General features: G+C 41.8%; 1 protein-coding gene across 1 annotated transcript in view; it reads left to right on the top strand.

The window, feature by feature from the left end:
• The window catches only part of thsd7ba (thrombospondin, type I, domain containing 7Ba), a 484701-nt gene that overhangs the window by 386171 nt on the left and 81059 nt on the right, over positions 1–17471 (top strand). The window lies entirely within an intron of this gene.

Genomic DNA, 17471 nt, shown 5'->3' with positions numbered 1-17471 from the left:
GGCTTAGGGAGTAACAGAATACACGGAACGGCAAAAATGATGTTGGCAAGCTGTTTGGATTTATTTTCATTTTGTTTCTGTCGCATTTGATGTTCGTTTTGCCGCAGATCAAAGAGATCAAAGCCAGGAGAGGAAGCTTAGCACGTGTTGTAAGTCATCATTTGATTCATATTTAGTTGCTTTTGTCTTTTATTAGCATATTTGCTATTGGAGTCATCCAAAAGTCATTGAAAGTAATCCAGTTAAAGTAACCCTACCCAACCCTGGTCGCTTTTTATGTCAGTTGTGCCGGAGATCAAAGAGATCAAAGCCAGGAGAGAAAGCTTACCACGTGTTGTGAGTCATCATTTGATTCATATGTAGTTGCTTTTGTCTTTTATTAGCATATTTGCTATTGGAGTCATCCAAAAGTCATTGAAAGTAATCCAGTTAAAGTAACCCTACCCAACCCTGGTCGCATTTTATGTCAGTTTTGCCGGAGATCAAAGATATCAAAGCCAGGAGAGAAAGCTTACCACGTGTTGTGAGTCATCATTTGATTCATATTTAGTTGCTTTTGTCTTTTATTAGCATATTTGGTATTGGAGTCATCCAAAAGTCATTGAAAGTAATCCAGTTAAAGTAACCCTACCCAACCCTGGTCGCATTTTATGTCAGTTTTGCCGGAGATCAAAGAGATCAAAGCCAGGAGAGAAAGCTTACCACGTGTTGTGAGTCATAATTGTATTCATATTTACTTTCTTTTGTCTTTTATTAGCATATTTGGTATTGGAGTAATTCAAAAGTAATTAAAAGTAATCAAGTTAATTTAACCATACCCAACCCTGCTCGCGGGCCGGATTAAAAGCCTTGGCGGGCCCGATCCTGTCCGCGGGCCACGCGTTTGACAGCTATGGGGTAATGCAACGAGACCAACTCGCGATTTCCCCGACGAGGCAGGGTTTCATTTTTAATGATCTTGTTTACATCCGACGCACGCAGTCATTCGTAAAACGCCGGGCCGTCTTCGCATAAATGAACTCCTTCTCGACCATTGGCCAGATGTTGCAAACAACTGCATCGCTTTAAAAGTCATTTTCCCGCTTTAACAAATGATCCCAGATGGCTTGAATTGTGGTAAACATGAAGCAGCCATTTTTAACCCTCGTTTAAAACACACTATATATTATGTATGAAGTCTGAATTGTGCTTTTTTTAAATGTAGAGATCCCCGGGTTTTCTCGGTTATCTGGGACCAGAACCGCCCGGTCTTCATGAGAGCAGACATGTTGAATTACCAACTCGGAGAGAAATCGAGCGAGGGAGAGAATGAATGAAAAGAAAACAATTTGATTTTAATGGGTGAACGGGATTTTTACTGAGTCGATGTTTTTGGGGGGACCTGCTGAATTACCATCTGTGTGAAATAGAGAGAGAGAGAGAGAGAGAGAGAGAGAGAGAGAGAGAGAGAGAGAGAGAGAGAGAGAGAGAGAGAGAGAGAGAGAGAGAGAGAGAGAGAGAGAGAGAGAGAGAGCTAGATGGATAGAGAGAGAGAGAGAGCTAGATGGATAGAGAGAGAGAGAGAGCTAGATGGATAGAGAGAGAGTGAGGGCTAGATGGATAGAGAGAGAGTGAGAGCTAGATGGATAGAGAGAGAGTGAGAGCTATATGGATAGAGAGAGAGAGAGAGCTAGATGGATAGAGAGAGAGAGAGAGCTAGATGGATAAAGAGAGAGTGAGAGCTAGATGGATAGAGAGAGAGTGAGAGCTAGATGGATAGAGAGAGAGTGAGAGCTAGATGGATAGAGAGAGAGTGAGAGCTAGATGGATAGAGAGAGAGTGAGAGCTAGATGGATAGAGAGAGAGTGAGAGCTAGATGGATAGAGAGAGAGTGAGAGCTAGATGGATAGAGAGAGAGTGAGAGCTAGATGGATAGAGAGAGAGTGAGAGCTAGATGGATAGAGAGAGAGTGAGAGCTAGATGGATAGAGAGAGAGTGAGAGCTAGATGGATAGAGAGAGAGTGAGAGCTAGATGGATAGAGAGAGAGTGAGAGCTAGATGGATAGAGAGAGAGTGAGAGCTAGATGGATAGAGAGAGAGTGAGAGCTAGATGGATAGAGAGAGAGTGAGAGCTAGATGGATAGAGAAAGAGTGAGAGCTAGATGGATAGAGAGAGAGTGAGAGCTAGATGGATAGAGAGAGAGTGAGAGCTAGATGGATAGAGAAAGAGTGAGAGCTAGATGGATAGAGAGAGAGTGAGAGCTAGATGGATAGAGAGAGAGGGAGAGCTAGATGGATAGAGAGAGAGTGAGAGCTAGATGGATAGAGAGAGAGTGAGAGCTAGATGGATAGAGAGATAGATAGAGCTAGATGGATAGAGAGATAGATAGAGCTAGATGGATAGATAGATAGATAGAGATAGATAGAGAAGAGAGGCATTTAGATCTAGGTAGATAGATAGATAGATAGTTGCTCCTATCCATCTATCTATCTATCTATCTATCTGGACATCTAGCTAGACATCTAGCTAGACATCTATCTAGACATCTATCTAGACATTTATCTAGACATCTGTCTGTCTGTGTCTGTCTGCCTGTCTGCCTGTCTGTCTGTCTGTCTGTCTGTCTGTCTGTCTGTCTGTCTGTCTGTCTGTCCGTCCGTCTCTCTGTCTAGCTCTATCTATCTAGCTCTATCTATCTAGCTCTATCCTTGTAGCTCTATCCTTCTAGCTCTATCTATCTAGCTCTATCTATCTAGCTCTATCCTTGTAGCTCTATCCTTCTAGCTCTATCTATCTAGCTCTATCTTTCTAGTTGTATCTATCTAGCTCTATCTTTCTAGTTGTATCTATCTAGCTCTATAGTTAGGCGACTTCCTCCTCCGTGGTAAAAAGTGTCAGAAAAAAAAGCGATCCAACCATTTTTTTCAACCGCATCGAGCTTTCTTATTCCACTTTCATTTCAAAAGAAACAGCTCGCTTCTTCTGTACACTTCACACCAACCATATTGAATGGATGCACGAGATATCAAACAATAAAAACGAATAAAAAAGAAAGAACTCGGAAGAGGAAGCTGATTTCTTCTTCGGGTGGATGCTGGGTGACCTCTCACAGCGCCACACGCCGGTAGTGGCGGAAAGAAGCACTACAGTTCTGTCCTCCACTCGGAAAAAAGTACACACAATACAAAATCTAACTTACTGCAATGTACTGATATTTTTCGACATCCCGAAAAAATGTTCGTATGTACCATTTTACGTATCTACCGTTTTTCGTAAGTCGAATGGTCGTAACTAGGGGAGCGTCTGTATACAGTATGCATTTTCATATTATAAACCACCCTGCCGCCATTTTGATCTCGTTTTGTCCTGCATTCAGCTGCTAAAGAACCAGCGAACAAATATTGACAAGGGAAAAAGCATTTTCTCCCGACGACAGTTTGCGGGCTCGTTAGATTCTTAGTGGCCCGGCGTTAAAAACACCGTGGTGTTTCACTTCACACGCTTCCGATGCCGCCGCGGTCTTCAAACGGGCACGTTGGCAGACGGGCACATTTTGTTTTCTCATTTGCCGCGAAGATCATCACCGTCGCTGGAGCTGATGAATCCTCGGGAGACGTTTGAGGACGTCGAGCCTTTGTCGGGAGAATTGGCATTTCTTTTTAAGGACGAGCAGGACGAGGAGGCGATTGAAAACAGATAGTCGGAGATAAGATCGCAAATGGCGACTGTTCTTATTTTTGGCAACATTTATCATCAGTTGTAGTGTGGAGGGACATTTGTGAGGTAATTCCGTACCGTGTAAAGCGGACCATATCGGCGGTTACGGCTGAATCGTTTTTGAATCACTCTCCTGTCAACCTGTATTTTTTTTCCTGTACAAAGTACATTCATTATGCATTTGCAGTACGACGTACAAAAAAATCTGCACGGAAAAACGCAAATTTGTCGATTATGGGTACCACCCGGTATACACTGACTATCACAAAACGGCAAATCAATCAAGTCAAATGAGTTCGCCGCAGTAGCCTCTATCTCGGTATCAGTTTTTGGTTGCAAACGAAGCGAGCGGTTTGATGCTACTGTGCGCATGCGTCTGCCGCCTGGGGGTTTCCCATCATGCATCATTCCATGGTAGTTGTGTAGTGAAAGGAAGTCCGTCTCTTTTTAGAGAACCGGCTTTTTCGGCTCAACTTGTTAAAGAGAGCCGGTTTTAAAACGGCTCACTTGCTTTGATGAATTATATTACGAATTATGATGTTGTATAAAGAAGTTAAGAAAAAATGGAAGTATATAAGGAGAAAAAAGACAGGTTTGTGGTTATCCCTTAAATCAGTATATTACCAACAATAACTTAATGCAGAAAATTAATTCATTGTTTGAATAAGAAAATATATTATTCTACTTAATTCTATTTGCATGTATTTTTTCCTTCTACAGTGAACGTCCAAGCAACTTCATTTTTGAACTTTTTTTTATAATACCTCATTCATGTCGAGCAACTCAGTATCTCACAACAAAATGTTAATTAACAATATATATGATATAAGGAAACACATGTACAATAGAACATGTTAAACTGCATAAATGAACACGTTTGAAAAAAAAATATGGTGTAAGATTATTTTTTTATTTTGTAAGGGAAAATACAACAGTTTGTAAGGGCATGGAGCCCTGGAGCGCGACAGGTATGCACTCATTCGAAATTTTGCAATGTTTATCATTATACAGTATGCTTTCAAAGTTTATAGTTTAATAGACACTCAATATTAAGATAAGACGTCAAATGATGTTGAACTTGCAAGAAGAACAGGAGAGGAGCCAATCCTACGATAACAAATTCCACCCTGTGTCAGGACCAGAACGAGAACAGGACCCATTTGCGTAACGTTACTCACAGTTTTATTGGGAAGAAGGGAAAGGATTGCACACATGATCCGGTGATCGCTGTTCGCGGGGAGCAGGTCGCTCTGAACGCGAATGTGGCGAGCGGTGGCGGTGTCGGGAACGTAAAAAACGGATCAGTAGCCGTCATAGAAGAGCAAAAACGTGGTCCAGATCAGAAAATGGCTCGAAGCCGAGAAACAGACGTGAGCCAGAACAGGAATGAGTCAGGGTTGAAAAACTTGCCTAGCGTAAGCTGAGGTTTGCAGATGGACTGACAGCAGGTGACAGAAAGACGGTGGATTAAATAGTGACCGATCAGAGTCCGAGGCAGTTGGCGCCAAAGGAGCGGGCACAGTAATCATGACACCCTGTTCTAAAAGCCCTCCTCTGACACCTTTCATTTTATTAAAGTGCTTAGCGAAAGCATTGGCCCCCCGAATAACTTTTTGTCATATTGCCACATTTCATGCTTTAAACTTATTCATAAACTAAAACTAAATCTAAATCTCAAAACTAAAAATCAACAACTTACACAATCGGGAAGTAAGACCAAATTATTTCAACATATTATTCGATACTTACAACAAAGTAGGTGTTGCAAAAATATTGCCCCCTGGTTTTCTCAGCTCAGCCAACTGACTTCTGAATGATCCAATGTTGACCTAAATGACTATCAATGACAAAAAAGAAGTATTGAGTCTCAGTTTAAATGCACCTGCTCTGTGATGGACTCAGAGGTATGCAAAATGAGTCACTGGAGAACAGACAGCATCAAGCCCACTAAAGAACACACCAGGCAGGTCCGGAATAAAGTTGTGGAATATTTCTCATGTGATATGAGAAGATTTTGCAACATTTATGCATATCCCAAAGCACTGTGCAAGCAATGATATAAAAATACAGAGAACATAAAACTGCCTATTTTGGAAGAGTGGAAGAAAGAACATTGTTTCAGAAAGAATGTTATAGAAAAGGCCCGTTTAGCGTTCGCAAGGAAGACACAAATAACGTGTGGAACATGGTGCTCATGTCAGATGAGACTAAAACTGAACTTTTTGGGATGAATGCAAAGCATTACCTTTGGCGTAAAAGTAACACTGCACATCACATTAAAACACCATGTCCACTGTCAAACATGGTGGTGGCAGCATCATGTTCTGGAGTTGCTTTTCTTCAGCAGGGACTGAAGTAATTACCGTATTTTCCGCACTATAAGGCGCACCGGGTTATAGGGCGCACCCCCCAAAAATAGTTTTTGGTCCTATATTTTTCATACATAAGGCGCACCGGATTATAAGGCGCTACAATGGGAACGTCGACAAAACAGTCAGATAGTTCAGTCAAACTTATTACCCCCTTAACAATCCGAAAGCTCGCAAAGAAGCAAATACGTGTCGTAGACACGTGGGGATGCGGTGTCTGTACAATGTCACTCAAATGCATCGTTCCAAATATCATTCGGAAGGTTAAAGTCTTGGGATTCAAGAAATGCCAAACATTTCTTAGTTTCCATTTTATTTTTTGCTGGCCACTGTGTAGACAGCAAAGTAAGAATTTTATTGTGCAGGGAAACGGGGTTCTTTACTGTGCATATGACAATAAACACTTTGAATTGAATTTAGTTTAAAAATAGACTCATCACAGAAACATCAAGATCGTTCTAAAACAAGATACCGGGAAAATATAAAGCCGCATAGCTCACCTAAGTTCTCTTGCAGCCATCACATTCAATAATGATACGTAACCATGGACTTCTTACAACCGTGAGTGTAGTAAATATAGGAGAGTAAAATATTTACAAATACAGAATAGTAAAAAATGTTTTCTCTATGCCGTAGTGCAACCCAACGTGTGATTCACATTCATCTTTTTTGGCCAATTGCAGGCTTTGTTTCTCCCCTTTAGCGTATGCGAGCCTGTAAATGATAAAAAGGATCCGCCCCCTTTACCTCCGAATAACTTTAGCCAATAGTGACTGATTCAAATGATGATTGACACATTGGTTAGGAAATGAAACGCCGGTATATAAATCCCAGCATACACCGCGGACGACTTCGCCTTCGGGGGAAAATTCAGTCGGTGGCTGCTTGCCTTGGTTGCAAGACTTTGCGACTTAATATTGATCCATATATAAGGCGCACTGTATAATAAGGCGCATGGTCAGCTTTTGAAAAAAATACAGGCTTTTAGGTGCGCCTAGTAGTGCGGAAAATACGGTACTTCCGTTCATACTCAATTCAACTGCCCTACATCCCTTTTTTTCTATTAATATAAATAGCATGGCAAAAAGACAATGTGACATCAATTAAATTTAAGGCAAAATTCGACATCTCTACCAGATAGCCGACTAACGCTCGTATCATTGTTCTTCTCTTCCCTTCCCAACCTGGGGGCTTGTCATGCACATCTAATATGGACAACCACGCAGGCTCAGGTCAGTTGCATTCACTCTGTGCTTAAACTCTTCTTTCGCTCATGGAGACAAACTGCATGCAAAATCTGTTGGACTGGCTTGGGCTTAAGTACCTCTCCAGTTCCGTGAGAGAACAGAAGTATTTATTTGGCGTACGTTTGAGTTAGTCTCAGCCTTCTTTTCCATTAGAAAAAGCCAATTTTGAATGCATTTGTCAGGGCGAAGATGATCCAATAAATCTCATCTCATCTCATTAGCCGCACCGCTTATCCTCAGTAGGGTCGCGGGGGTGCTGGAGCCCATCCCAGCAATCATCTGGCAGTGGGCAGGGGACACCCTGAACTGGTTGCCAGCCAATCGCAGGGCACTGATCCAATAAATATAGGTCTTAAATCAAAATTTTACAAAAGTACTTAAAACATGGTATGGTATGGTATGGTATGGTATGGTGCAGAGACTTAGAGCCTGAACGCAGATTTAAGAGGGAAATTAAATGTTTTTGAGATGAAGTGTCTGAGGAGTATGTTAGGAGTGACAAGATTGGATAGATTGGGAAATGAAATTGTGAGAGACAGAACTGGAGTAGTAGTGGAATTGAGCAAGCGTGTAGATAAGAGAGTATTCGGTTGGTTTGGACACATGGAGAGGATGGATGAGGAGCGAATGTTGAAGAGGATCTACAGAGCAGAAGTCAATGGAAGGAGACCAAGAGGAAAGCCGCGTTTGACGTGGATGGATGGTGTTATGAGTGCACTGCGGGAAAGAAGTCTAAATCTAGTGGAAGCCAGAGCTCTTGTTGGTGATAGGAATGAGTGGAGAGGTGTTGTCAAAGGATAGTGGGATGTTCGGGCACGTTCTAAGGGATGGGCAGGGCACCTGTATGATGCTGCAGGGGTAAACCAGCGAAAGCTGTCAGGCCCTGCTGTTGAACAGAAGAGTGTGTTGTGACATGGCCGCTTTCTTGTGTCCCGTTTCATCTGGAGGGACGAAAGCATGACCAACTTAGATGCCGAGGTGCCTAACTTGTTTGGGTGTTTGGGCAATTGGGTTGGCCATGGTCCAAAAATATTTGTGTGTGTTTTTTTGCTATTTTTTCCCTTTAATTTTCTTTGTTTTTGTATGTGTGTGTCTTGCTGTCGGTCACCCCTCTTAAAAGGAATATAATACATAAATACCCAATGTAATTTCTCGTTGATATAGAGCAGGGGTCAGGAACATTTCTGACCCAAAGAACCATTGAAGCAAAAAATGTTTTAAAAAGAAATTGAGAGAGCCAGGTCATATATTTTCAGACAAAATTGAAAAAACTGCCAAGCACGCTCTCTCGACAAAAGCTAATTCTTCAGGACATTTTATTTCACTGTGTTTCATTTGATGATTTAATCAAATGTATGAAATGATAATAATGCCAAATCCTGTGTCCCAAATCAATGTAAATATGAATATTTACAATTTGTCTTCCACCTTCAATTAAGAGTGTTGAGGCAACTTTTTTCCATGAAATCTGTCCTTAATAACGGTTTCAAAACAATGTGCATGCAAAGTTCTTATGTAAAAATGTCACAAATTACTGCAAACGATAAGCATATTGTCATATTCACTTTGTAGACTGCACTGTGCGAGAGAGAGCGAGAAGGAAGTGCCTTGCGCTGTGTGCAGGGATCCGCCCACCTATACTGCTCACCCAATCAAAGTCCTTTGCCAGCATTTTTATTTATCAGTTTAAATGTTTTTTTTTTTATCGAACATCTGCATTAAGTTGTTTCGGCTTTAAATGGACCAAAATCGGGGTGAAATCACTTGACTTTGGAACGCCACAGAAAAGTTATATTTTATTCCGAAACCATACCAATTCATGAAAAGAGCCCAAAATGGCTCCCGAGCCATAGGTTCCCTACCCCTGATATAGAGTATTTAAATAGTGCTACATAAAATACACACTCGAATAAAAATAAGGTAATATGCAAATGTGTGGCTGTGGTTTGATATGGGCTTTTACTCCCACGGGTGGAGTTAAAGAGCCTCATGGCATGAGGAAGAAATTATCTCCTCAGTCTGTCCGTGGAACAAGACTGTGACACTGACCGACTGAAACTAGACTGAGATCAGACTATAATTTCTCCTTCTATCTGTGATGGTAAAAAAATCATTATAACCGTGTCATGTCATTTTGCTTGCTGTTTACGTTCCACCGGACGCTAACGTTAGCATAGCGCTAAATCTCCTGCCCGCTGCCATCAATAAACAGCAGCTTGCACACCCCAACGGAGCATATTTATGGACTGTACTCAGGGTCGGGTAGGGTTACTTTAACTGGATTACTTTCAATTACTTTTGGATTACTCCAATACGAAATATGCTAATAAATGACAAAAGAAACTAAATATGATTAAAATGATGACTCACAACACGTGGTAAGCTTTCTCTCCTGGCTTTGATCATCATTTTTGCCGTTCCATGTATTCCGTTACTCCCCAAGCCTGCACAAAATGTAGTCGTTTTATTCATATTGAGTTTCTTTTGTCTTTTATTAGCATATTTGGTATTGGAGTCATCCAAAAGTAATTGAAAGTAATCCAGTTAAAGTAACCCTACCCAACCCTGACTGTACTTCCCAAATCCATTCAATACGTGGACTGAGCAATTAGGGAAAAAAAACACTGGACCGTGTGTACAGTAAGATCAAACATCTAGTTGGATCCGCCCATCTCTGTCTGTCCCTCACCCCCTCATACCCCCCTTAAAACATCTTCTTTGTTCCTTTATCTCTTTGTTTTCCTTATCCTCACTGTAAAATGTGGAACTGGAGTCTATTCTATTCTATTCTATTCTATGTCATATCTACTGGAGAACAGAGTCTATAGAAATCCTCATCGTGGTACAGCCGGGCCGGTTGACACGATTTCTAAGAGAATAAACGGTAATAGCTGCCGCTATTGGCTCTCCCGAAAGTCGTCCTTTTTTTTCCTGTGAGACGGTCGAAAGGATCGTCCGCCACAGAAGTAATGGAGCAAGCAGGAGATGACTATTTTGCCAGCTTACCCAGCAGGGGCATCTGCGGGGACAGATGGGCGATGATGAGGGTGTATAATGGGCATCTGTTCAACCCGGAGGGGAAGCAATGCTCAACACTCGGCCCTTCGCTACTTTACACATACACAACTACGGCTAGCTTGTCACGGCCATTCTCTACAAATTGTTCTCCGGAGTCTACCTGGCATCGCCGCAGACTATTACGCGGTTACAGCGTGAAGGTGTTTACAGGAAAATGGCGTCGGCTCGGCACATTCTCAGCGCACAAGAAAATCTAGCCAGCGCACAAAAATCAGGGCTCAAAAATACTAATTAAGAAGTGACTTAAGTCAAAGTTACAGTGCATGAAGGTAAAAATACACGGGTTCCCCCGACGTTGTGTCCTAAATGCGGGATTTGGAAGTCGAGTCGAAGTAGAACGAAGTTGAGTAAAGTTAGTAGAGTTTTTCGAGAACCGTTTTCTTCGGCTCGGCTCACTAAAAGGAACCGGCTCTTTCGGATCCTAAACGGCTCTTCAGGTTGTTTTTGCTTCTTTCATCCCAACATGACCAAATATTATGTAAAACTATGCATAAAATGACTTAAAAGAAGGGGGCAATAGAACGAAAAAACAAAAAAATACCAAAATGAAAAAGTAGTGAAAAGCTGAGAAAAAAAGAAACAAAAACGAGAGAAAAAAGAAGGAACAATTCAGAAAAAAAAAGCCAGAAAAAAGAAAAGAAAGAAACAGGAAAACAAGTAAATAGAGAACAAAAAGAAATTAAGTCAAAGTTACAGTGCATAAAGGTAAAAATACACAGGTTCCCCTAACGCTGTGTTCTAGAAGCGGTATTTTGAAGTCAAGGTCGAAGTAGAACGAAGTTGAGTAAAGTCAGTAGAGTTTTTTGAGAACTGGCTTCTTCGGCTCGGCTCACTAAAGAGAACCGGCTCTTTCGGGTCCCAAACGGCTCTTCAGGTTGTTTTTGCTTCTTTAATCCCTAAATGACCAAATATTATGTAAAAATTGTGCACATAATGACTTAAAGGAAGGGGGGGAATTGAACAAAATAGAAAAAAACTACCAAAATAAAAAAGTACTGAAAAGCTGAGAAAAAAGAAACAAAAGGAATAGAAAAAAGAAGGAAAAATTTAGAAAAAAAAGCCCAAAAAACAGGAAAGAAAGAAACGTAGGAAAAAAGTAAATAAAGAACAAAAAGAAAAAAGTAACATCTCGGAAAAATTAAACACAATGAGGTTTTTTACAGGAATTAAAAAAATATAAAAAAAACAGGGAAAAAGAAGAAAAAGTTTTTGTGTCATTCAAATAATTTCCAATGATATCAAGTGAATCTTGTTGCCAACATTGTACTTCCACTAAAAAATGTAATTAAATACAGTGCTGTATCGTGCAACTGACTAAATAAGCCCCCAAAAATGTTAATATTATGCGACAAAATATATCAGGACAAAAAAAGAAATGGATATCTTGTGAAAGAATTTGTAGGCTGTACAACCTTTGCAATCGTACATGAGTCAATTCATTCAAAAGAGAAAAATAATTTTGCATTGCCGGAAACTCAGCAAAATGTAACTTGATGTCAAGTTTTGGACATGTTTGATCATGATTTAGTTGCCACACTTGGGATTGCGGTTGCTCACTGTTGTTTCAAGCGTTGCTCCCCGACTTTGTGTGAACGCTCAGACCCGTAAGGAAAATTACAGGGAACATTGCTCGCCTGTCTGCTACGCCGAAGCTCCAGATTTCGCCTTTTCGGTCCACTCGGGAGTGAAAACCCGACGTCCGACTTCACCTGCGGCGCTTTTCTTTTTTTTTTTTTTTCTTTTCGAACCGTGGGCATCCATTTAACATGCAGCGCCGGGCTTTTCATTCCCTGAATTCAGCCATGAGTGCGCTAAATGTTTTTCAATGCACTGGTAGGATGGGTGGGCTCACGATTCCACGCAACATTCAGGTTTATGTAGCTTGAATGTTATCTTGCCTTAAAGGGACATTGCGTATTATTTAGAGCAGGGGTTTCGAGATCTTTTTTAAGGTTGAGACCTATCTGTCGCGAAGTGGAAGGGGTGACCGGACCAGAACGGAGGCAGGAAGGGAGAACTCAATTGCGTGACGATCAAAAAAAACTTTTATTTACCGAAATAAAAGTTGTCCAAAACTCAGGGACAAGACAGAACAAACAGGCTTTAACAAAAACGTGCAAACACAGGTTTCTTCCAACTCAACTAAACAGGACAAGGCATAACAGAACAGAAAAGATGTATATGATGAGCCAGCACCCGCAAAACCCACAATCCAGCCTTAAATAGCAGACACGCAATTAGTTGAACTGCTTCAGCTGGTGCCCAGGGGGCGGGGCAGACCGGTCGCCAAGGCGACCATGACACTATCAGTTTGAAAGGCATTTCTATAACCGGGTCCACAGTGCCAGAAACAAAGAGAATGGAGAAAACAGAAAATCCTTCTGGAAAATATAAATAAGTGCAAAAACTCCTTGGTGTTTTTGATGATTAATCTGACTTTGTGTTTTTATATTTCAGGAGCACAATGTAGAGCAGGGGTCAGAAACCTTTTTGGTGTGGGGTGCCACTTTCAAATTTCCTTGTTAATCAGTGTGCCACACCAAGATTAATGACTCGCACAACATTTTTGTCAGGTTCAACCCAACACTTGTAACAAAAACCTGTATACAAAAAAGACATAGGGAATTGTGTATGGTTTACTTGCAAGGGAAGCGAACGGAAAACGGCTTTTGGTTACAGTTTCTCCAACTCACTTCGAAGCAGCCTTCCCTCACCTTGCCTTTTATTCAGAAAAGGAACGCCCTGGTTACAATGTCATTTCAACACTAAGGGTTAGGGGTTGGTTAAAAGTTGAATTTTTCCATTGAAACCAGTTCTTGCACAACAACTTTTTATTTGAAAAGTGACTGATTAACTCTCTTCATGCTATACTTCAGGAAAAGATCCTTGATCTTCGGGTCGAATCTGTAACTGATTCACACCATTTATTCTCTCTTGCCAGGGTGTAGTAGAAGACTTTTGCTGAGAGAATATCTTATTTTGTCAGCACAATATCTCACAAGAAAACATAACACACATAAATTATAGTAAAGTGGAATAACTTATGTACATAATTCCAACATTTTTTTTAATATCCAACAGAGTTGTCATGGTACACCAGTCCAAATATACAACATGGATATACATTTTAATCGAATAACAACCTTTTTGAACCAAGGTACACTTTTATTCATAAACAAGTTCCAAAGCACACTGTCCGTCAAATGTTTGAAAATGAAGGTTTGTCAAATAGTTCACTGTACTACCTCATAAGCAGACAATTAGTATATAAAAAGAAGAAAATAATACTGAAAAAGAATGATGCGCTTTAATTTTTATTTTTACAGTGCAATCTTAAACCGCTTTGTTAAACAAATTAAGTTATTAAATGTACTGTGCTACCTCAAGAGCCGATAATTAGTACATGAAAAGTATATAAAAATCTACTGCCACCTACTGTATTGGATGACTATTATAGTTCCTCGTCTGAAGATAGCGAAAATACTGAAAAATGGCCGGATTTTTTGGGAAAGATAAAATTGAGCAAATTCCAGCGGCACACTAGACAAGGTCTCACGGCACACTAGTTGAAAAAAACTGGTATAACTGACCAATTTATCTTCCACTATTCTTGTTCATCAATTAACTAAAAAATGAATGTGGATAGGCCTGTAGCCATCCAGTACTTAAATTTTTTGCCAAAGGACTCAACCAGAATCAACAATTTTTCATCAACAATGAACTCCAATCAAAAAACAAGTGCTATGTACAGCTACAAAACTATTCATCAATGATATCTTGTTGCGGAAAATATCAAAACTTGAAATAACAGCAGCAAAGCAGAAGGCACGCGCAAACACGCACACACACGCTTCTTTAAAATATTCGTTATCAGTAAATGGTTTTCTGTGTTTTGCTATGCAGTGAGCAATGTGATAGCTTGCTTCAGTGGTGGTGTTTTAAGCAGTGACAGCAGGTCTTCAGGGTCTGTGCTTGTTTGTTTGTCGTACCTGGACACTGCGCGTTTTAATGTCTCTGCCTTGAATTCATGTTCACGTTTCGTCTCGTAATGACGTTTAACACTTGATGCGTGGGGTACAACGCTCTCGGGGCATAATGCACAAAACAGCACGGTCATTTTTTGCACAAAGCCCCAGTCATGTGTCCGCGCTGGCTGGAGAGAGCGCGATCTTTTTGGTCGTCATGATTCGTTCATTTATCGCGCGAGTGTGTTTCGTTGGCTGGGTTAAAACACGGATCTCTCCTCTGCGAGGCGCCGGGCGAACACACACTGAAAAACCCACTTAAAGCCTAACGTAAAGCCTCTAAATAACACGGCGCGCTGTTTTAATTCAATCACATAGGTATGTGATCTGACTGATACCAGTGGAATGTGAGGTCGGGGAAGGGGGCGTTAGCTTGCATTTGCGCATCAAAGGTTGCCGTGACAACCCCACCACAGGGGGTCCGCCCATCCCAGGAGACTGGAACTAAGAGCTGGTACATGTCTCACCTTGCAAGGGCAGTCTGAATTTGGTTAGCAAGAAGCACAGTCTGAATTTGGCCAGAAAGAGCGATTATCCTAACATGAAGAACTGGACCAAAACCCTGGCCGGTCTGGACCAAGTCTTAGCTAAACAGCCAGTCAGGGAACCTTGGCAAGTCAGCAGCCAAACTTGATCAAGCTAGCGTCAAACTGGTGGGACAACCTCAGTGAAGCGACCTTAGAGAAGCTTCAAGCCACCAGCAGTCAACTTCTGCTTCAAAACCCTGCATCCTGCGGTCCTGGTCCCAACCGGCTCTCAAGCCTACCAGGATTCCTCATCGCTCTTCAGCCGAGGACCTAAAGACTGGGCCGTCATCTTCACTGAAGCAGAACTTCTCAGAACATCTCGTTGTTGCTAGGTATTGGTATTTGTGAGACGTAAAAGGGGGAACTTTATCAAAATACAATAACGTAATAATCAAGCCAACGTCTATCCAAATGGCGCCACTTTAAGGTCTCAACTTCTAGTTGTCTTTGTTTTATTTTCTTATTGTTTTGTGTTCTATTCAAGCTTCTTCAGTAGACGATTAGTAAAAGAAAAGTCCATAAATCCAAGAGTGTGTGTGTCTTGATTAAAGTATGTTCAACTATGGAAAACGGTTGAAGGAATTCACCTAAAGTGTGTGTATCCAACCTTCAGAAAAACTAAACAAGGTTTTTCATCCGTTTTCCTGACATCATGATCGGAAAATGACAAAAGAAGACAAAAAGACCAGACGAGTTTAGAAAAGAATGTGTCAGAACCACAACAGATACAGGACCCGATCGCGTGACGTGGAAGCCGGTCTGGCGTGGAAGGACAGGACGCCAGAGACCAACGAGATCAATAACGAATCAGGGTAACAAAAATAAACAGGAGAAACTAGAATAGACAAAAACAAAACTGGAACCCGAAATTAAACAGTACAAAAATAATCGGGAACAATACCGGACTGCAGATATCAAACAGGACAGAACCCAAGTCTTGTGGGGCAGAAGTTCGTTGACGGGCTGACACTAGAGCAAGAGAGCGCAGAGCTTTATATACACAGAAAGTGAATCTCTCAACAAGCCGCAGCTGGCACAGCAATGGCGGGGCCAATTGGGCACCATGGCAACCGTGACACACACGGGCGCGGCCAAGTGGGCGCCATGGCAACCATGACAGAATGAACTCGGCTCTTTGATTTAATTGATCAATAAATTGTCGGAATAATTTATTCACCACCCATATTCGCTACAGGCAGCATGGCGGCGCAGTGGTTAGCGCATGTGCGGCACAGTTCATGTCATGGGAACCTGTCGTGGGTTCAAATCCAGCTCCGGACTTCCTGTGCGGAGTTTGTATGTTCTCCCCGTGCTTGCGTGGGTTTCCTCCGGGCACTCCGGTTTCCTCCCACGTTCCAAAAACATGCATTTCAGGTGAATTGGCCGGTCCATATTGTCCCTAGGTGTGAATGAGCGAATGAGTTGTCTGTCCCTGTGTGCCCTGCGATTGGCTGGCAACCAGTTCAGGGTGTCCCCTGCCCACTGCCCGGAGATGGCTGGGATGGGCTCCAGCCCCCCCCCGCGACCCTAATGAGGATAAGCGGTACGGCTAATGAGATGAGATGAGATGAGATATTCGCGACAACAACTTTGAATTCTCTCCATTCTGGCACTGTCAAAATGCCTTTTCATATGTGGTTTATGTCACCGGGTGTCTAGTGGTTAGGGTTTGCCGCTTTAACCGCTCCGACTCTGCTTCGTTTCCCACTCGCACACAATTTGGTCCGCAATGTTTTTCGAATAATCCATTATCACACAAGTACGGTGGAGTACGGTAGACCATCGTGTTGTACCACACACACGAATAAATACTAAAATGTATCCACCAGTATTTCGTGATATGTAAGGTGCTAGAAGGCACACTATTGAATTCCTGGCTAAAATGGGGTTCTAGGTTTGCCTATTTATCTGAAAAATCAAGTAGATTAAGTTGCATTTATAGGTTAGAGCAGACCTGGGCACTCGGGTCCTGGAGGGCCGTATGTTCTGCATAATTTTTGAGGTTTCTCTGATCCAATACAGGTGATTCCAATCACCAGTATCGTTAACGAGCACTTGCTAGCTTGCTAGCTTGCTAACGAGGTTATAATTTGTATCACCTGAGTTAAAGAAGAGCAAACTTCAAAATCTGGCAGGACGTATGGCCCTCCAGGACCGGAGTGCCCAGGTCTGGGTTAGAGTCTCTGGGAAGTCCTTTTTATTAAGTCCTTTAGCATTTTCTTATTGGCCATCTTCTCCCCGCATAATGCTGTGTCAGCTCCTCCCATGGGCGTGCCAAGGAAGCCCCCTGGGCTTCACCATCTCATAGACGAGCGTCCCGATGTCTGGGGTGCTCTAAACAACACCCAGCGTTTCTCAAAACAACGCCTGCCGTCCTCCGTCAGAGTCCTGTTTTTAAGAGAACTAGACAAAAAATTCTGCATTTGGAACAGCCTGACCTGTCGTTGAACTTAAGCCTACTCGGTGAAAATCTTCATTGCATTATGAGTCAATCGTATAGAATCCTTTATAGTCAATTGTATAAAATC

The sequence above is a fragment of the Urocampus carinirostris genome, chromosome 14 (assembly GCF_059441175.1).
Source record: "Urocampus carinirostris isolate Australia breed hairy pipefish chromosome 14, RoL_Ucar_1.0, whole genome shotgun sequence".
Lineage (NCBI taxonomy): Eukaryota > Metazoa > Chordata > Actinopteri > Syngnathiformes > Syngnathidae > Urocampus > Urocampus carinirostris.
The sequence above is the reverse complement of the archived record's forward strand: the minus strand, read 5'-3'. Positions and strand labels throughout refer to the sequence as shown.